We start from the raw sequence: 21,181 nt of genomic DNA on the forward strand, positions 1-21,181 counted from the left end.
CTCTGTCTCTCATCCTTCCCCAGCTGGGTTCCCACAGGGAGAACCTCTCAGGATGGGCACTTCTGTCGGGACCTAACGAAGGAAATCTTGCTAATTGGACAAACGTGGTACTTCCTGAAGTACAATCCTTGGAAACTTGTGGGTTTTCAAATAGAAAACAATAGAGGAGGGCAAGGGCCAGAGTTCTGTGGCTTAATAAGTTTGGGAAATATTCTTAGAGAATTAAGCAGCTTTGTTTACTGCAAGGACTTCCCAAGGTCTATAATATGGAAATGAGCATTTGACCTTCTGAGAGAGATGTGGCTTATAACACTCAACAAACTTCTGGATCATGGAGGTCTCTTTTTTTTTTTTCAAGAAGCATCTTGAGGGGAAATGGCTACATAGAACACATTTCAAGAGATCGGAGACAAGAAAGTTTGTCTTAAAAATAAGTCTCTTGAGACTTCCCTGGTGGTCCAGAGGCTAAGACTATGCTTTCAATGCTGGGGGTCTGGGTTTGATCCTTGGCTGGGGAGCTAGATCCCACATGATGCAACTAAGGGTTCATGTGCCTCAATTAGGATCTGGTGCAGCCAAAGAAATAAATGAATATCTAAAAAATAAGTCTCTTGCACTTAAGGTTGGTAGTGTAATGGAAAGCAAAAAAGAGTTTGGAATTTTTGTCAGGGGTCTACTACTGACTGGTCATCTGGTATTGAACTACTTTGGGTCTGTTTGCACAGAGGTTACACTAATACTGGATGAATTCTTAAGTTCTTACAACTCCAAAGTCTGTGGTCATGTGCATATGCAGAGGAGGAAAATAATCTGGTTTTTCTACTGTGTAATAATGCTGGTGGCAGAGACAGTGGGGGGATGGTGACAACAAGATGAGTAAGATGTGGTTTGAGCCCTGCGCTGACTATGTGGTTGGGCACCATCGCAGAGCGGACTGATGGAGCAGAGGTGAACGAAGCTTCTGGTTTGTGCCCAGGCTGCTCTGAATCCAAGCATGTCAGGTGGGGCACACACAATTATCCAGTGGCTAAGGTGAGATTAATTCCTAACAGTCACTTAATCCATCTTGTCTCAGTTTTGCTGATAAGCAGCTGTGAGGCTTTGGATAAGTCAGTTAACCATCTGGGCCTCAGTTTTCTTCATCTGTGAACTAAGGAAGCTGGGTTAGATCAGGGAGTCCTGACATTTTGTGAAGAGGAACTGTTGGTCAAGTCAAGTTGTCCTGATTCTTGGGTGGTAGGGAAAGCAGAGACATTCTCCCATCACCCAGTGCAGATAAGCCCTAGTCTTCGGTTTTCTTCTCTTCCTTCTTCCCAGATCATTTCATCTGCCTCAGATTTCAGTTATTGCCTTTATATACTTGATCTTCAAATATGAATCTATAAATCAAACTCTCTCATTTGTTTATTTAAATTGAGGTATAGATGATGCACAATATTGTATAAGTTACAGGTATACAATAGTGATTCACAATCTTTAAATATTATGGTCCATTTATAGTTATTATAAAAATATTGGTAATGTTTCCCATGTTTTACAATATATCCCTGTAGCTTATTTTATATTATTGTTTAGTTGCTCAGCCATTTCCAGTCCTTTTGCAACCCCATGGACTGTAGCTCACCAGGCTCCTCCATCCATGGGATTTCCCAGGCAAGAATACTGGAGTGGGTTGCCATTTCCTTCTCCAGGGGATCTTCCTGACCCAGGGATCCTGTTTCCTGCACTGGCAGGTGGATTCTTTACCAGTAAGCCATCCGGGAGGCCCAGGTTATTTTGTACCTAATAATTTGTGCCTCTTCATCCCCTACCCCCAGGTTGCCCGTCTCTCCTCCCCACTGGTGATCACTAGTTTGTTGTACGCATCTGTGAGTCCGCTTTTTCCTTATGCTCACTAGCTATCCTTTTTAGATTCCACATAGAAGTGATACCTTGCAGTATTTGTCTTTCTCTGTCTGACATTTCACTTAATGTTCTCCAAGTACGTTCATGTTGCTGCAATTGGCAATTTTTTTTTGATGACTGAATGCACAGTGTTACGATTCCATCTTGTTGTGGCTCAGCTCTTTGCTGCCCCGTGGACTGCAGCACACCAGGCTTCTCTGTCCTTCAGTCTCTCCTAGAGTTTGCTCAGACTCATGTCTGCTGAGTCAGTGATGCTATCTACTACATCATTCCACTCGGCATGTATATATATATATATATTCTTTATCCGTTCATTCCATCCGTTTGATGGAACCAAACTCTTGAATGCTGGACCCAGATTACTCCTCTGCTTGATGTATTTGCCTCTTTCCATGGAAAGGAAATCAAACTCTTTATGTTCAAACTGAAACTCACAATCATCCCTTTTGAACCAATTCCTCTCCAAGTTTTCCCAGGTTTCATTACTTGTAGTGATGTGCTCTTGGTCACCTGCAGACTGGACATGCAGGCTTCCTTGACTCCTTCCTTCTTCCTGTAACTGGTTGCTGACTGATGCTCAGTCCTCTTATTGTGATTATTATCATACCTCCATATTCTTTCTTTCCCTTCCTGATGTCATTGTTCTAGGTCAGGCTCCCATTGGCCACTCTGCTCCCCTCTCCCCTGAAATCTCCCCACATGCCAGGTTAAGCCGTATAGAGCCTCCCTCACCCTGTCATCCCTCTCTGCCAAAGCTTTTCCTGGGTCACACATGCTCACCTCCTGTTAGCATCTATAGCCTCAGGCATATTCCAGCTCTAGCTTCGATTATTGTGCTGTTCCTGTCCTCCAGCCACATAACTCGCATTTTCAAATTGTTCCTTTTTCTTAGGCTTTTTACTTTTTTGGGACAAAATCCTAGTTATATTTCATGAGTCAGCTCAAATGATGCCTCCTTCCTCCTTCAAGTCTTCCCTGAACATGCCACTGGCTTGATTTCTCCTTCTTTTAGCATCTTATTCTTTATCTCACGAACACAAATATATATATAGTTATATATGTATCAGATCTTATCATGTTCACTATATCTTCTTCATCAAGGCCAAGGAACATGGTTTCTTCATCTATAACACTTGAAGTCCCTGGTATATACTAGGAGCTAGAAATACTATTGGCTAAGTTGATATTAAAATATTAATCTATTTAAAAAACAATAATCTATAAATGGAAACAACCAATTAATTTTAGTAATTGATCTAACCAAATACTAATAAAATAAGGTAAATAATCTTACCTTAAAATAAGGCATTTTACCTTAAAATAAGGTAAATAATCTAAAACTAATAAAATATTGGTTTTGGTATCCTGCTATTCTCCTTTGCATATAGCTAAGGGATGGTTTTCTGAAGAATTCTAATTTTATGTTTTTACAGTATTGGGTTAGTAAACTCCTTAGCTTACAGTTAAGGATAATTTGTCTCTTTTGTGAGACTATTTCAGTGAAGCTGTGTGTCTTGCTATGTCATGATGGGGCTGATTTCCTTTCTAACAGGAGCATCATATGATGATGTGGTTAAAAACTTGAGCTTCAGAGTAGGGCAAACCTGGTTTTGAGTTACAATCCTGCCCTTGTTAGCTGTGTTACCTTGGGGAATTTACCTAATGTCTTCAAACCTTAGGCTCCTCATCTATAAACAAAGGTCAAAATACGTCTGTCTGTAATTATCATAAGTGCTGGTTCTACTTCTAGGAAATGTTCAAAAGTAAATCTTTGCTCATCCTCACTGGAGGAGCACCCCTAAACCTGGGAGGTTTTCTCTAGGTTCTATGGGCCTAAAAACCACACTGGCCTATAGAATTTCAGAGGTAGACTGGAAACTTGAGACAGAAATGCTGGGAATGTTGGTACCTGTTTTCCTGGCCTAGTGAAAATGAATGGAGAAGGAAATGGCACCCCACTCCAGTACTCTTGCCTGGAGAATCCCATGGACAGAGGAGCCTGGTGGGCTGCAGTCCATCGGGTTGCTGAGAGTCGGACACAACTGAGTGACTTCACTTTCACTTTTCACTTTCATGCATTGGAGAAGGAAATGGCAACCCACTCCAGTGTTCTTGCCTGGAGAATCCCAGGGACGGGGGAGCCTGGTAGACTGACTCTATGGGGTCACACAGAGTCGGACACGACTGAAACAACTTAGCAGCAGCAGCAGCAGCAGCAGCAGTGAAAGGGAAGCAGACCTGTGTCTCTCATTCTGAATCAGACAGATGACAGACATCTCACAAGAGCGAAAAAACCAATCTCCATCATCTCTTGTCCTAGTGTCTTATAGCTCCAGACTTCCTAAAGGACAGGATTACTGAGGTTCCTGGAAAAGCCAGGACATGAGATCTGTCTTGCATGTTATTTCTGTTACCAAGGGAGAAGGTGAGCAGCTCCTGAGCCCTGAGCGCCTCCTGTGGCAGGCGCATCTGATGGAGAATTACAGGTCTTCTTCTTTAGGACTTCTTGAGACAGGTGTCCTCATCTCCATTTACAAGTAAGTGGAAGCTAAGTGACCCCCAAGACTCATAGCTAGTGAGTATGAAAGTGAGGAAATGAACCCGGGCAGTCTGCATACCTTTTAGCCTTTGAATCCTTCAATGTAATTAGACCAAATTAGCCATATGAGGTGAGGGCTTCCTTTAGGTGATACACTTTCTGTGTCAGGAAAATTGTGATATAACAGGGTTAGCCTTTGCCACCTTAGTACCACAGGGAACTAGTTTTCAGGAATACTGTTCAGGGGACTTCCCCGGAGGTCCAGTGGTTGAGACTCTGTGCTTCCACTGTAGGGAGCTTAGGTTTGATTCCTGGTCAGGAAACTAAGATCTCACATGCTGCATGGTGTGGCCAAATAAAATAAAATAAAATACTTGGGGACACTTGGCACTTCCCCCATGATGACGTGATACTGATGATAGTAAGTATGTTTTGAGAGGTTGATGTTTGTCAACATTCCTGTACAGGTAGGTGCAGAGATATTAGTACAAGTTTCTTCTGAAATAGATAAACCCCAACTAGAAAAGGACAGTAGTAGAGCAAGAGTTTGAGTATTTTCTCAAATTTTGAAGGCTTCAGCTGCATGCCTTTCTGGGGAACTAGACGCCAGAGGAAAGCTGTACTAACATATGTGACATCCATTCTTGATCTTGTGGCCACTTTATTCCCTTTAAGTTCTAGATCTTTCAGTGAAGAAGCTGCCAACTTCTGGTAGCTGTCCATCAACTCACTTGGACACTGTAGCACTGATGTAGTTGTATACGGTTATATCCATTCAGTAGACAATAACACATCTTTAGAAAGGCATGACATAACTACATATGCTAAAATGCAACCACTCCCAACATGTAAACAGAAAGCCCAAAGTGAAATGTACAGGACACTAAAACTTGATTTTTTAAAATTAAAAACCCTGTACATCCGTATAGTTTTACATACATGTAGGACGGTTCTAGAAAATTACTCAGTCAGCTTATAACTAGTTGTACCTGATGAAGGGGACTGATAGTCTGAGGTGGAATATGGAGCAGTTATTCCAGGGGGCTCTGGGGGGTCCCTGGAAGTTTGTGAGACCATTTTAGGGGATCCACAAGATCAAAACTATTCTCAAAATAACATTAGGATTTGCTTTTTTTCCACTCTTATTCTCCCACAAGTGTATGGTGGAGTTTTCCAGAGGTTAAATGACTTGCGTTATTATTATAAAACTGAATCTAGAAGCAGATAAGAGGATCTATTTGATTAAGTCAGATATCAAAGAGATTTTTAAAAATATTAAGCAATGTCAGTCTTCTCACTAAGCATTTTTTTGAAAAATTTTTATAAAAAATTATTATATGTGCTAACATACAATTATATTTTAATGAAATAAGTAATAAATTTAAAATTCACAGTTTTTAATTTCTAAATTGATAAATATCAATTTTGTAACCCCTATAAACAAAATCTCTGAGGATCTGTCAAATTCCTTCAGAGCCTGGGGCTGGTGGGAGGCTTCTGTTTAATAGTGGTGGAGAGAAACGTCAAGCAGGAAAGAAAATGTGAATGAAGAAGAAGTTTGTAACAAAGCATTGCTTTCCCTTTTCTCCCCCTTCCTGAAAGGAGATCCACAACTGGTCCGGGGTTCAATGCTCTAGAAAGTTCCAAGGCTGTGACTTGAATCTAAGAAGCTGCAATAATTGAAGAGAAGCAGAGGCCAGCTGTTCCTGAGGATCTCGCAGAGAATGCTCTGCACCCATTGATGTAAGTGAGGCTGGTCACTGATGCTGGGTAACCACGGGAGACTGGCGGTGGCAGTGTGGCTCCCCCGAGCCCCTCACTCACCCTGGTCGGTGTCATGGAGGAAGGTGGACCTTGGGTTCTGTCCTTGTTGGTGTTGCTCAGGTGCTAAGTTCTGTCTGACTCTTTGTGACGTCATGGACTGTAGCCCACTGGGCTCCTCTGTTTGTGGGCTTTTCCAGGCAAGAATACTGGAGTGGGTTGCCATTTCCTTCTCCAGGAGATATTCCTGGACCAGGGTTTGAACCCACACTTCCCACACTGGCAGGTGAATTCTTTGCCACTGGGCCACCTGGGAAGCCCTGTATCCTAGAGCTCATTGCCAACCAAAAGGTCATGGGTTTGATCGTATAGGGAACCTGGTGTGGAATGTCTGTTTCCTCTTTGCACTTCAAGGATGTGCTTGGGCCAACCCAGAGTAAATGTTCATCCTAGGGTGTCCTGGACCCCCAGCTCTGAGTGACCCAGGATCTCTAGGTCTCCCCGGTTTTTACAGGACCCACTGGAATCTCTGGGTTTCTGGATCAATCTAGGCCTCTTCTAATAGTACAATTCCATTTAGAAAAAAATTAAATCAATTTCCTGCTTCCAGCAATAATTTGAGGTGGTTTAGAAAAAAAAAAAAAACTTAAGAGAACTATAAAACCAGGATAAGAGAACCAGAGCCCTATAATAAGGTTTGGGAGAGTTAAAAGTACAAGAAAACCTAGTCAGGGATGCTAATTGCAGGTAAGTGGGCCACTGAGGTCCAGGTCTCAAGGCATAAAAGAACCATGATATACTGCAAAGCTTCTTGAGGAAACCAAAAGCACTTGCACAGGTCCAGGTGGTCAGCTGTAGGTGAATTTTGGTCTGAAGGAGACTTCTCAGTTCATCTGTTAGCAGACTTGAATCCTACCAACTAAACTAGGTCTGTAGTAATTTCATGCATCTGAGACCCTCTCAGTCCATAGGTCACCAAAGGCAGAGAACATCTCCTTCATGCCTGTATCCCCAGCATCTAGTGTGGGTTCTGGCACATGGAAGATGCTCACTGAGGACCCAGTGCCTTGACCTAGGCTTACAACTAACTCGCAGCTTCTATGACACTTGAATGAATGCTCAACTGAGTGAATAACGTGGATGATCCTTGGGATGAAGGATACAGGGCAGGAGGGTAAATAAAGCACTATTTCCTCACACTCCCCAGGAGATTTCTTCTCACTAACAATGCTCCTGGGATTACACACTCGCTTCTGTTTATTGCCCACCTTCCCCCGTAACTCCTTAGCCTGCTTGTGGTGATAAAACAACTTGGGTCCCTTTCTTCCCATAGATTGCCCTGAAACCAATTCCCTCCCATCCTTCATTCCTTCCTTGCCTCCTTCCAATAGATTCTTGATACCGGAGAGCTAAGTGGTTTTTAACTTGAGCCTTCATGGTGTACATTTCAGAATGAATAATCCAGAGCTGCATTTAACCGCTAACCAGAGGTTACTGCAGAGTCTCTCTATCCCATCTGACTCCTCAAACATGATTTATCTGTGATTCGTTCCATTCTTCCTCTCAGAAGGGTAAAAGTACTCATCAGTGTGGTCTTTTCATCCTCTGCCACCCAATCTTAATGACTATTTCTAGAAATTATTATTTCAACATCCAAGATGTGCTATAAGTAGCTTTGGCTTGAGCACCTTGTCTGTGTGGCCCCACCCCGACCCTCCCTATCATAGTATTATGCCTAGAATTATCTTAAGGACTTTGGATTCATTCCACCCTGCTGGTCTCTTCTGGTCATCAGTGCAGACTTCCTCCTTTTCTCAATATGATGAGACTAAGTATTTCAATCTGTTTAAAGACTCAATAAGTTTCAGCTTCCTGTGTCTCTTATTAATAGGAAGAGCAAGTGTTTAGCATCTAAACTGGAACACTTGTGAGGGAAAAGGAGCATTATTAATAGAAACTCTGGATATTTGCTCACCGACTTTTCAAAGATCTTGCATCTCTAATGAAGGCTGAGCGCAGAAGGTCAACAAGTGCCTTTGGAGACAGAGTCCCTGAATTCTGTTCAGTTGTCTGTATTGGGCCAAGGGGATCTGGCATAGACTTCTTAGCCCTGAGTGTTTCTAATAAGCCAGTGGAGAGCCTGTCCTCTTCTGGATGGCAGAGCTCCCACGGGAGACAGGCGGATTCCCACAGAACTGGTGGCCCCTGTTTGTAAGGCGCGTGTGCCGGCCTGTCCTCCCCCAGGCTTCCTCCCCTCCGTCCCTGACTCTCCCAGCGCCCCCTCTGCCCCTTCTCCTTTCCTGCTTTTTGACCCCGTTCTCTTGCCCTGCCTCTCCCCGCCTCCCTCTGTGCCTTCTTACTGCTGTTCTGTCTCCTCTCTCCTTTTCTCTGGTCTCCCTGTCTTTCGCTATTTTCTGCTCCCCATTTGTCACTCGCACTTTCTTCCTTTCCCTCTCTCCCAAAATGGTTCTTTCAACACTGTTGGAGGGCAGCTTAGAAGAGCACTGCTGCCAAGCTTACTTTCTCCTTTAAAGGAAAAGCGTGTATTTTCAACTGTAGCTTGATTTTCCTTCCCGAGCTGCAGGCTGTCCTCTCATTGCGAGTGGTCTGTTTCTCACGAGCATCTCTGACGGGAAGCTCTGGTTTCATGTGTCCTGGGGGACACGTGTGCTGAGGCGTGAAGACAGCATGGGGGTGTGTGTTGGAGGTGGGGGTGGGTGGAAGTTGGGGCCGTGACAGGAGCAAACCCTGGAGACGCCCGCTCAGTCACAGAACGGGTTACGGTTGAGATAAATGACACACTGTAATTGTATTGCTGCGATAAACCTGAGGGTCTGAGGTTTTGGAACTGGACTGTGCCCGGATCATTTTAGAGAAGGCAAGATCCTGGTCAGCATCTAATCAGGGAGCCACAACGATGGAGGGTGTGTGACTGCGCGACAGCAGGGAGCCCACAGACATGGAGGAAGCTAGCCCTGTACAGTGATGGGGGTGGGTAGGGTGAGATGTGCCGGAGGTGGGCAGGTTGACTCAGACATTTTCGGATGAACCAGGCTCCAAAAGCATTCTGAAAAGCAGAACCTGAGAGCAGACTGCAGTGATCTGAAAAAGAACTGGTGGGCTAGACAGCATGCTTTTTTTTTCCTCATGGGGTCCAAGGACTTTGCATAGTATTTTTACTCAATAAAATAATAACACTGTTTACTGAGCCCCTGTGATATGTAAGCGACTCTGGAAGAGACTTGGAAGGATTCAAGTATAAACGAGAACCCAGCCTAAGCTGCTCATGGCTAACAACAGAGAGAAGTAACGTGGAAGAGAATTCATTCCAAGCAACTGAGGATGTTAGAGACAGTGATGAAAGGTTGAAGGGAGGAAAGCAGCAATTGTGGCTGGGCGGGTCAGAGGATAAATGCCTTGACTATGGAGGGGGTGCAGTTTGGAGGCCAGGCAGATATTTGATACACAGAGAAAGGTGTGGGTCACTCATTATTGATGAAGCGGACCTAGACAGCAAGGATGCAGAATGACCAGTAAACAAGGATGGAACTGGGCATACAGGTGGAGGGGAAGGAGGAAATAGCCATCTCCCAGGAGCAGAGGGTTGGGGAGGAGGAGTGGTGAAAGATAGAGTTGCAAAGGAGGGAGGTGCCAGCCTGCTCACTGGCTGGGTTGAGACATCTGGATACCATCCTTGAGATCCAGCATCTGTGTGGAACATGCTCCAGGCAGGATGGATGACTTTGCTTTGGGAGATGCTCATTTCCGATGCCCCTCTTGCTGAGTGTGGTTGCATTTCTCAACCAGATTTTTTTATTTTTATTTTTTTGATAGTCGCTCAGTCGTGTCCGACTCTTTGCAACCTCTCCTTAATTCTCCAGGCTAGAATACTGGAGTGGTTAGCTGTTCCCTCCTCCAGGGGATCTTCCCAACCCTGGGATCAAACCCAGGTCTCCCGCATTGTGGGTGGATTCTTTACCAACTGAGCCAGGAGGGAAGCCAGAAAATACTGGAGTGGGTAGCCTATCTCTTCTCCAGAGGATCTTCCTGACCCAGGAATTGAAGCGGGGTCTCCTGTGTTGCAGGTGGATTCTTTACCAACTGAGCTATCAGGGGAGCGAATAAGATTTAAGGTGTCATAACAATAAGCCTTCAGAGGGAAATATCTAGGGACCTGAAAATATATATGCATGAAACACTTTGAGCTAGTGTTTTCTAAGATCTCAACCTCTTGCTTTTGTCTTTGTAGCTTTTAAGAGTAGATTTAATGGTTAGTCACAAACTGTTTTGCCCTCAGAGTTGATCTAGGGCTGGTATAAAGAATCTTATTTCCATTTCCATTTTCAATACTCTATAATTTCTCATATTACATCAGCTCTTTTATTCTGCTATTGTGGGCTGAAGGAATCATATTGTGTTTCTGGCTGGAAGTGGTCACTGAATTTCTTCTTGACCCTGAGCTTACTCAAAATTCCTGCTTCCTGGATTACAGAGCCCCTCATTCCTCACTTAATGATGGATGAGAAGGAATGGGGTCTTCCTGCTAGACAGTCACAGCATTTGTCAGGGTTTTTCACTGATGTCTCATTGTCTTACAAAAGACATTCGCACTGTCTCTTGTATTGATTACTTTTTTATGTGTATGAGGTTCCACTTGCACCGCCTCCCCACCACTCCCATTCCAAAAGATTGTGAGACTGTCTTAGTCATGGTCTGAGTATCTGTCAGTTATTTTGGCTTTGGCATAATATTTAGTGTAGTATTATCCATGTATTCTTTTGTTTGGAGGTAGAGAAACTGAGTGGATATTGGTGGGCTTGATGAAAATGAAAGAGAGTAAAAAAGTTGGCTTAAAACTCAAAATTCAGAAAAGTAAGATTATGGCATCCAGTCCCATCACTTCATGGTAAATAGATGGAAATAGTGAGAGACCTTATTTTTGGGGGCTCCAAAATCACTGCCGATGTTGACTGCAGCCATGAAATTAAAAGACACTTGCTCCTCAGAAGAAAAGCTATGACCAACCTAGACAGCATGTCAAAAAGCAGAGACATTACTTTGCCAACAAAGGTCTGTCTAGTCAAAGCCATGGTTTTTCCAGTAGTCATGTATGCATGTGAAAGTTGGACTATAAAGAAAGCTGGTCACCGAAGAATTGATGCTTTTGTTGGAGAAGACTCTTGAGAGTCCCTTGGACTGCAAGGAGATCCAACCAGTCCATTCTAAAGGAGATCAATCCTGGGTGTTCATTGGAGAGACTGATGCTAAAGCTGAAACTCCAATACTTTGGCCACCTCATGCGACGAGTTGACTCACTGGAAAAGACTCTGATGTTGGGAAGGATTGGGGGCAGGAGGAGAAGGGGATGACAGAGAATGAGATGGCTCAATGGCATCACCGACTCGATGGACATGAGTTTGAGTGAACTATGGGAGTTGGTGGTGAACAGGGAAGCCTGGCATGCTGCTGTCCATGGGGTCGCAAAGAGCTGGACACAACTGAGCGACTGAACTGAACTGATTGGTGGGCTGCTGTTACCCACCAGTTCCTATGTTCTACCCCAATATTGGGTTTTGTGGAGAATCCCTAAATAGATCTTTGCTAATTAAAGCAACATCCACTGACAGCATCATTATCACCTGGGAGCTTGTTTGAAAATACAGAATTTCAGGGCTCAGAATTTGCAATTTGATTAGATTTGAGACACATTGGTTTCCAGATATATTGTATACAGATCAGGGAATCATGTTTAATGCCGGTTCTGATATTTTTAGAGGTTCCTTAGATGATGGTGGAACAAACAGGTCTGCTTTTGTAAATAAAGTTTTATTGAAACCTAGCTATGCTCATATATTTACATATTGTCTGTGACTTCTTTTGTGCTACCTCAGCTGAGTTGAATAGTTGTAGCAGAACTCTTATGGCCCACGAAACCTAAAATATTTACTATATGGGCCTTTTCAGAAACATGTCTGTTGACCCCCAGTGTATGAGATGAACCCTACTTCCCTAGAGGAAAGGAAAATAACAGTGATTTTTACCCCAGTGGCAAAATTTGAAAGCCCATCTTAACCTACCATGGAGAAGCTTTCATTAAATCTTAATTCCCAAGCAGACAATGAAGATTCTTTAGCCCCAAACTGATGCAAATCATGGTACCAAAGAGTCTGTGACTTTCTAAGGTCCATTTCATATTGCCTTCCACAAACTGATTCTGTTAATTGTTCAAAACGAGTCCGACTTTTCTCAAAAATTGGGAAGAGCCAAGGGGAATTTCTCAGTAGAAATATTTGGGACCAAGGAATAAAAATAGCTTTTCATGGCTTGGGTAAATTCTGCATTTTTACTACTGAAATCATAGCCTGAGCCCCAGTCACCCACCCCTGGGGTGCTCACTGGGCAGCCAGATTCAGATGGTGGCGTGGGCTTGACATCTTTCTTTTAATTCCCTGGGAGAATCCTGCCACCTGTCTCTTATTTGGGGTTTTTTAATTGTGAAATGGTGGCACACACAAGCTCCAAGTGTACTGCATGTGTAAGCCAAGCAATAGGAAGACAGAAGGTAGAGATTTGGGCTGTGAAGCAGGAAGTGCAGAACGGGGGCTGCTGGCCCGGAGGCATCTGCTCGGCAAACACAGTGGAGCGGGAGGCTGTGGGAGGAGAGAGGCAGCCCCGTGTAATCGCTTGAGGATGTGGGCACACCACTCTGATCTTCAAGTCTTGGAGATCTGGCTCTCCTCCTTCCAAAACCGAATTTCAGAGGAGGTAGGCGTAGGAGAATTAGGATCCGTTTTCCTTACACAGAGTTATCGGGAGCCAAAAAGGTTTCGTGTGGGATTCTGAGGGAATCTTTGCTGTGGCAATTGGAACTCTGGTTTTACTTATTGTAGTTTATTTTCCATTGTCTGCAAAGCCCAGGACACTGCAAAAGGTTTTTTGAGGCAGTGGAGTAGAAAGAAGTGGGGAGTCCTCTTCTCAATTCTAGAACCTACCAACCAATTCTGAGAGATCGTAGCCATGAATTAGGGCCTCCAATGTTGAGAACCACCTGCCCTGTTACCAGGGAGCCTTCCTGGAATTCCCTAAGCTGCGTTAGCTGGTTAGCTCAACTGGTCAGAATGTGGGCGTTTGGAAGCCAGAGTTACTGTTTGGACTGATATTTCAGCCATTCTCTCCACAGGAGGAAGCATAATGTATTCATTTATTCCTTCATTTCTTCTGTCACTCAATGAATATCCATTGAAAGCCTGCCATGTCACGGAATAGGGAAGAACATGAATTGGAGAGTCCAACAAACCCAAATTCAGATTCTAGTTTCCCTGTCTGTGAGCCAGCAACTCACTCAGGTTCTAGTTTAGCTGACGTGTTTCTTCCCTTCTCACCCACCTTCCCTGGAATCTCCCTGAAACTGTGGGTTGGGCTGAATGATGTTATTTTTCTACGTTTAGTGCAAGTTCTGCATATTCTGTCCTCACACCATATTATGTGGAGATTATTCATTTAGGTTTCTGTCTCTCTCCTCAGATTGTTAAGTCACTAATGGCAAAGATCTTCATGAATACATGTTCACCCTTAATTTCTGACACATGTTAGAATTTAAACATATGTCAGTTGCACCAAAAGAATATAAATTCCTTCAAGCGTGATTTTCTCATCTGTAAAATGAAGGTGATGAGAACACACCCTGTGATTTTGTTGTGAGGGTTCAATCACAACAAGATATTGTGTGAAGAGTTTGGGATGTTTGGAAGAGTGCTCTATAAGGATAAAGTGCTCACAAATTGTGGTTGTTGTAGTGTCTGGATTGATTGAGATTTGGTAGAAGACAAGTCCAAGAGAATTGTGAGGATGTATGGAGATGTCTTGGTCCATTTTTCCTACACTGGATGATTGGGGGAGGACCTGGAGACTCAGGTTTGTGAGCCACAGTCTGAGTGTGTGAGTTGACGCTGGACAGTTTGTTCCTGCAAACTCTAGGTCTCCTCCACTGGGTTATCTACGCACAACAGTGGGGACATGCCTTGTTTATTTTTTTTATGTTTATACTTTTTATGTTTCTAAGCACTACTAAGAAAGTGAATAAGAAAGATAACTGATGTTGATGGGCACTACAAAGCCAAAATCTCCTGAACCCTACGTCTCCCCATATTTCTGGCTTGTATCTGTCTTGTCTTGAGAACATGGATAGTGGGGCTATTCTATAGAGAGCATAGTTTGGGGGAGAAGAGAGTAAGTACTGTTTGAAACAAGTTGAGTGTGAGAGCTGGTGGTCAAATATGCAGGACTGGGAAACTGGAAAGCAGTGGGAGCTGAAGCCTTCTTACTTAAGTTTTCATATGTCTGTTTCAGCTCCCAGAACCAGACATAGAGCTCATTGTATAGCTCCCATGCTGCTTAGAGCTCACTCATTAAAAAGCAGATGCTAAACACTTATTGACCCGTTGCAAAATGCTGGGCCCTGTTTCCCATGTAGGTAACAAAGAACTGCTGCAGATGTTGGAGCAGAGTTGTGAGATAGTTTGACTTCTGCTCCAAGAAGACCTGACCTTGCTGTGGTGGATGAGAAATATTGGAAGGGAGAGCAGGTGGGGGTGGGGAGGCCCAGCAAGAGAGCAGGTGGGTAGTGAGGGAGTGAAGCAGACCTCTGCCAGAAGGCACGGAGAGGAGGAGGTCTGACTGCGTGAGAGGTTGGTGACTCATCTCTCTCCATACCATTGGCCCTAAAGAAGTCTCCCTGCTCTGGGAGGGGCAGTGACCAGCCTTGGGTTCCTTTGGAACAAAAGCCAGTGACTGTATCCAAGGGAAGATAATAAGAAACACACAGGCTGTGAAGATCAGGAATGCACCACAAATCTTTTTGTTGCGACACTTCACTTTCCAAAGCCCTGGGCAAGGGTCCAGAAGCCTTTTGTGTGAACTTGGCCTCTTTACCAGGAAATGAAAGATGGAATCTCCCTTGATAAATCATAGGACGGATCATATCCAAGAATCTGAGAGGCTGGCTGAGAACCTGGTGGGTCCTGGTGGGGTAGTTGATGAGGAGAGGAAATGGAGGGTCATGTAGCCCTGATCAGAAGACAGGAGAAAGCAGCGTTGTAAAAAGTGCCCAAGGGCAGGTAGACATTACATTTCGTGTAAGCATCCCCTGCCCTATCCCCAGTCCCAGCAGTCTAACATTATGGAGAGTGTTCTTTTCTTCAAATATGAAATATTTTTGTAATTTGAGAAAAGCCATTAAAAATGAGAAACTGCTTTCATTCAACTAAAAACTCTAGCAATTCTATATATGTAAAAATAATATATATATACTGGATGTACTCCAGAATTATGTCAATTCAACAAGATATATGAATGACCTTAAAAAGTCCGTGCCCTTTGATGTAGGAGTTTAATTTTTATGAATCTGTTCTAAGCAAACATATTGAAAGGGAAAAAATGTAAACACAAAAATGAGGCATTAGGTACAAAAAAGAGATAACCTAAGTGGCCATGAAGGTATGGCTTAATGTATAGGTTTTAAACCTTTAAAATGGTGGGTTTGATAATTTTAATTGTAGGTATTTATTGAATACCACTGAAAGGAATTTATGTCATATTAAGAAAAATTAGAAGTTATAGAGTCAAATAAAAGTATGAGATCAGTTATGTAAAAATGCACACAAAAAAATCACACCTTTAAAGGAAATATACTAAAAGACTAACCATGTTTGATTTCAGATGAGGAGATTATGAGGATTGTTTCTGGTTCTTCATACAATTGAAAGTTCATAAATAATTAATATGTATGCATTACGTTAGAAAAAGAAAAGAAGGTATGTAATTTTTTTTAAAGAAAGATACTGTGAAAGTATTTGTTCTTTTCCGAGAGAATGTGTGAAAAATCTAGGTACCCTCTTTCTTTCCCTGGGATTCTGAGATTATTTTTAATCTCAGGAAGATCTTTTCTGAGATTATTTTTACTCTCAGGAAGATCTTTTCCTTCCTCATTACAGGTCAGTTTGTTTCTGGGGACAAAAATAGTGAATTTGCTGTTTGAGCTTTGTTCCAATATGTGGTAATTCTCTGTTACCTTCCTGGAAAAAAAAAAAGGCATGAGACACTTTGGTATTCAAGGGCTGCTGCTGCTGCTGCTGCTAAGTCACTTCAGTCGTGTCCGACTCTGTGTGACCCCATAGACGGCAGCCCACCAGGCTTCCCTGTCCCTGGGATTCTCCAGGCAAGAACACTGGAGTGGGTTGCCATTTCCTTCTCCAATGCGTGAAAGTGAAAAGTGAAAGTGAAGTCGCTCAGTCATGTCTGACTTGTAGCGACCCCATGGACTACAGCCCACCAGGCTCCTCCGTCCATGGGATATCAGCCCCAAACCCCATCTGATCTCTCTAACTTCTCATCAGTTTCCTACATGTATTTTAATTAATTGATTAATTATTATTATTGAGTTATAACTGACCTACAATGTTATGTTATTTCCAGATTTATAACACAGTGATTTGATGTTCCTATTCATTGCAAAATGAGCATCATGATAAGTCTAGTTACCACCTGTAATCCTATAAAGATGTTACAGTGTTGTTAACTATATTCCCGGTGCTGTGCATTTCACCCTATGACCCATTTATTCCTACATGTATTTTCTACTCTAATCAAAGCCCCTCTCAGACTCATCATTTCTTGTTTGGGTCCCTACCTTCCCACTTCTGAACCTCTACTTCCTGGGGACATGTTCACGTATTGAACAGCCAAGCAGAACAGGGACCTTGTTCAGATGGCCAGGCTGATACTGCTGTGTGGCGTTCACAGACCCCTGCACCTCTCTGAACCTCAGACGGCAGCCTGGGACAGGAGGGAGGGTGACAGGTGTGGGCTTCCTCACATCTCAGGAGCCTGGCAAGCCTCGTTCCCTCGTGGTCCTGGGTGTGCTCATTCACGTCTCTGCACCTCGTCTCCCATGGTGACAGCTGCCTTAAGTGCCCACGGCCCTCCTCTGCACCTGGCAGATTCTGCACTTCCCAGTTCACTGTTCCTTGTCCTTCAGGATATGTCCCAAGAAGTTCCAGTTAACAGTGACTGTGCATACCAGTCCCTTGGCCACTTATATTTACTGCCTGTTATCAAAACCACGGTACATGCCAAGGATATAAAATGTACTATCATTTGAAAAAATTTTAACCCCAGGGAACAGAAAACAAACTAAGTGAACTTTGAGGTGAAGTTGCATACTTCTCTAAATCCTTTTTTGAACTTTTTATTTTATATTGGAGTACAGTTCATTAACAATGTTGTGTCAGTTTCAGCTGCACAACAGTGATTCAGTTATACATGCACATTTATCTATTCTTTTTCAAATTCTTTCCTCAATTAGGTTGTTACAGAATATTGAGCAGAGTTCCCTGTGCTATACAATGGGTCCTTGTTAGTTATCCATTTTAAATATAGCAGTGTCTTATTTACAATATTTAGACTACAACATTTCTGAAAATCCTTCGAAAAATCACCCATGAGCCCACAGTGAGTCTGTGTTTCTTTGTTTTGAGTCAGAGCAAGGTTTTCCCTTTTTCACCAGCATATAGAAATGAAATTCATAGGAGTCTGAACAACAACAACCAGAGGGTGTATCCCCCTTCTATCAACCGTTGGTTTAACCTTCAGTTCCGTGTGTAATTTATACCACAACCAGAGTCCTTCACGCTCCTCGAGTTTCTACAAATACTGTGCTCCCATCCTTTCTCCCCACTTCCTCTGTGCTCACGTGGGACAAAAATAAGAGGTTGGTTGAGATAACCAAAGATGTGCTCCGATGTCGAGAGCACCTTTGCCCTGTTCCAGCACAAAGGGGCCCTTTTAGAAGGAGGGGGTCAGAGTGCTCTTCTGACTCAGCCTCACAAGGGTAGCCGGGGCAGATGGACAGTTCCCTGCTGTTTACTCTCTCTGCCCAGGGAGCCTTCTTTTTCCTTCTGTTTCTTATAAACAGCAGAAGAGACTGTGAACTGTTAAAGGGCAGGCATTCTGCTTTGTTCATCTTTGCAGCTTTTTTTGGAATGAAGTGTGGTGCTAAACTCAGGTAGGCACTAGCTGTGTTAGTGGAACGAATGAGTGAACAATTGTAGGACAGACAGAATCTGATGGAATAGGAGCCGTGTGAACTATGGGAGGAGTACAGGGTTATAGTCAGAGTGCTGAATGTGTCCTTGCTCTGACTTACTGGTTATGTAACCTTGGGGAAGCTCCTTCTTCTCTGGGAGCGTAGATTCCCCAGCTGTTGAAAAAGTGTGATGCGTGTGTGTGTGTGTTGGTTACTGATGGAAAATGTGTACCTTAAGGACAGGATATGCTAATTCATGTGGCACATTATGAAGCTGAATAGCAGACACTTTTGTCGCACTGTTTTTCCCCAAATATTTTAAAATTAAAAAACCTCAAAAATCACTCGGGAAACACAACCCATAATCCCATCATTTAAGAAAGATGTGAAGTGAGAAGTAAAATTTCCCTTCTCGGCCATTTCTTTTAATTCCCCAAGATATCTACTTCCCTTAACATTTAAGGTCTGATGCTCATCCTTTCCGATACTTTTCCAAAGTTGCATAGGCATATCTTTACGCACAGCCAAGAGAATTAGCTATGCAGATACACGCATCCCTTCTTTGTTGGATTGCTTTCCCATCGCCTCTTTTGAAGTGTTCTCAGGATGGCATTGAAATGGTGAGGAAGGCTTAGGTTGCAAAAATGTAGTGGAAAAATTACAAAGGATATCTCAATAATACTACCTCACCCCACCTCAGGGAAGTATCTAGAAAGGGCCTGTAGGCATCTGGTTAGGATTGGCCATAATTGACATCTTCCTCAACTATCTGCAGGAAATATCAAGTATGTTATTAAAATTCACATATGAAATCAATTGTCAGAGTCACTGGAGACCAAGAATTATTTCACAGGCATCAAGACTGTTTGGGGGTGCTGACAGGAAGGAGAACAATCCAGCCTGGAAAAACACAAACTGATGGATACAGTGGGGAAAAGCTCAGGGAAACAGGGCTGGAGATGGGGGAAGCAGGGAGGCCTTTAAAACTTTGAAGGGGCACTAAAATCGCAGTGATAAAGAGAAGTAATACTTTAATGTGATATTGAAATACAGCAGCAGTGGAGCTCCAAGCTAATCTTTGACATGTAAAAGCCTTGGTTAAGCACATGAATGTTAGACATATCAGACATTAGGCCATGATTTATGGGAAAAACACCTCTGAGAAAAAGAATAAGTAGATTTTACTATTTCTATTTGCTTCCTGGGGCTGAATTAACAAATTGCCACAAACTGGCTGGCTTACAGCAACCAAAATTTATTATTGCATCCTTGATGCACTGTTAATGCATTAATAATGCATGGTTCTGGAGGCTAGAAGTTCTGGCCAAGAAGGTGTCAGCAGAGCCATGCTGCAACCAAGGGCTCTAGGGAACCATCCTCCTGGCCCCTTCTAGCTTCTGGTGCCTCCTGCCATTACTCCAGTTCTGCCTCTGTAGTCATATCGTCTTCTTCCTAGTGTGTGTCTATGCCTCTGTGTCTGAATCTCCCTCTCCTTTCTCTTATAAAGACACTAGTCATTGGATGATGCCCTCATCTAGTATAACCTCAATTTAACTTGATAACATCTGCGAAGATTCTTTTTCCAAATAAGGCAGCATTTATAGGTACTAGGGGTTATGACTTCCTCCTGGGGTGACACAATTGGACCTACTGCACTATTATTAACAGTGGTGGGTTCGGTTTAACACAGATGCAGCAGAAGCATTTTATCTGTTTGTAGGAATCTGGCAGCCAAGGCATGGGCCAACACCTGCCATGATTTAAATACTTAAGAAAATATTTAAGGATACACAGTTTGGTTTCTTTGGGGGTACATATGTTCTAACTTCTGGTAATGGATGTGGTGACCAATGGGTGCAGGATTTTTAAGGATAGTCCTGATTTCAGATATTCAAATGATGATGATTGGAAAATCTTTTTGCTCAATTTTATTTTTCTATTGTTGATTTTTAAATTTTCTCCATAAAAGCAATTTTCTAATTGATTATGAATATAACTGAGTGTGATAACTTTTAGAGATTTTTTTTCACATAAATGCACAAACTAGGGGGAAAAAATCTTCTGTCAGACCTAGCATCCTGACTTTTTGTTCATGAAATATGGTTATGCCTCTGAGACCTGCCAGAAGAGGATGAAACAATGGGGACCACTGGATATCATTTGAATTTTAAGTTGAGATGGATGTGCGAGGGAACCAAATCTGTTTTCTCCCATGTTTCAGACACATCAAAGCCAAGTTCTGAAACATTAATGTCCTTTAGTGAACGTTGTTATTAACATCCTATGTAAAGTGTAGGAACAATGTGTTGTATAGCAATAATATTTAATAATATTAGCGATTTTGATTATTGGATCACTAATCCATAGTTATTAAATAATCAATAAGTGTATTAATAAATTAACAATTCAATAATAATAGCTAATGTTTGAGTGCTTATTACATGCCAAGTACAGGGATAGATCCCGTTAAGTGCACTATTTCACTTCTAATGCAGTAATTCTTAAGAATGAGATTCTGTTTACTGGGGTTTGAAATGTCCTACATATTTTTTCTGCTTTTGGTTGAGGCTCACTAGCCCATTTGGAGATAGTTCTGTACATAGGCTGTTTTCTGTATAAGAGCATTTGACCTGAACACGCAGGAAGCATGCTCAGCAAATGGTGCTGGCACCAGTGAAGGAGCAAGTCAGACAGAAACCAGTTGTCATGAGCATCTGCATTGCTGATACATTCATTACACTACTAAAAAAACTTTTTAAGAGCTTGGAAAGAGTTTGCTTTTTTCAAAAAGGCTAAAGTTCTCCCTGCAATCTTGTCTGTAGAAGTGATTGATTTGCTTTGTGAACAGCTTTTATAGTACAGAGATAAAATTAAATTTATTTTAATTCAGTTTA

At 42.7% G+C, this 21,181-nt stretch overlaps 1 protein-coding gene across 7 annotated transcripts in view; it reads left to right on the top strand.

The window, feature by feature from the left end:
* The window catches only part of DDR2 (discoidin domain receptor tyrosine kinase 2), a 176,968-nt gene that overhangs the window by 18,602 nt on the left and 137,185 nt on the right, over window positions 1-21,181 (top strand). For 6 of the 7 annotated variants that reach the window (XM_055404153.2, XM_055404149.2, XM_055404150.2 and 3 more), the window contains exon 2: window positions 6,047-6,187. The gene's annotated coding sequence lies outside the window, so the exon portion shown is untranslated. The remainder of the gene's footprint in view (window positions 1-6,046; window positions 6,188-21,181) is intronic. The other variant, XM_088835985.1, reaches the window with a different exon arrangement.

This window comes from Moschus berezovskii, chromosome 4, assembly GCF_049115385.1.
Source record: "Moschus berezovskii isolate FMDL1 chromosome 4, NW_MosBer_1.0, whole genome shotgun sequence".
Lineage (NCBI taxonomy): Eukaryota > Metazoa > Chordata > Mammalia > Artiodactyla > Moschidae > Moschus > Moschus berezovskii.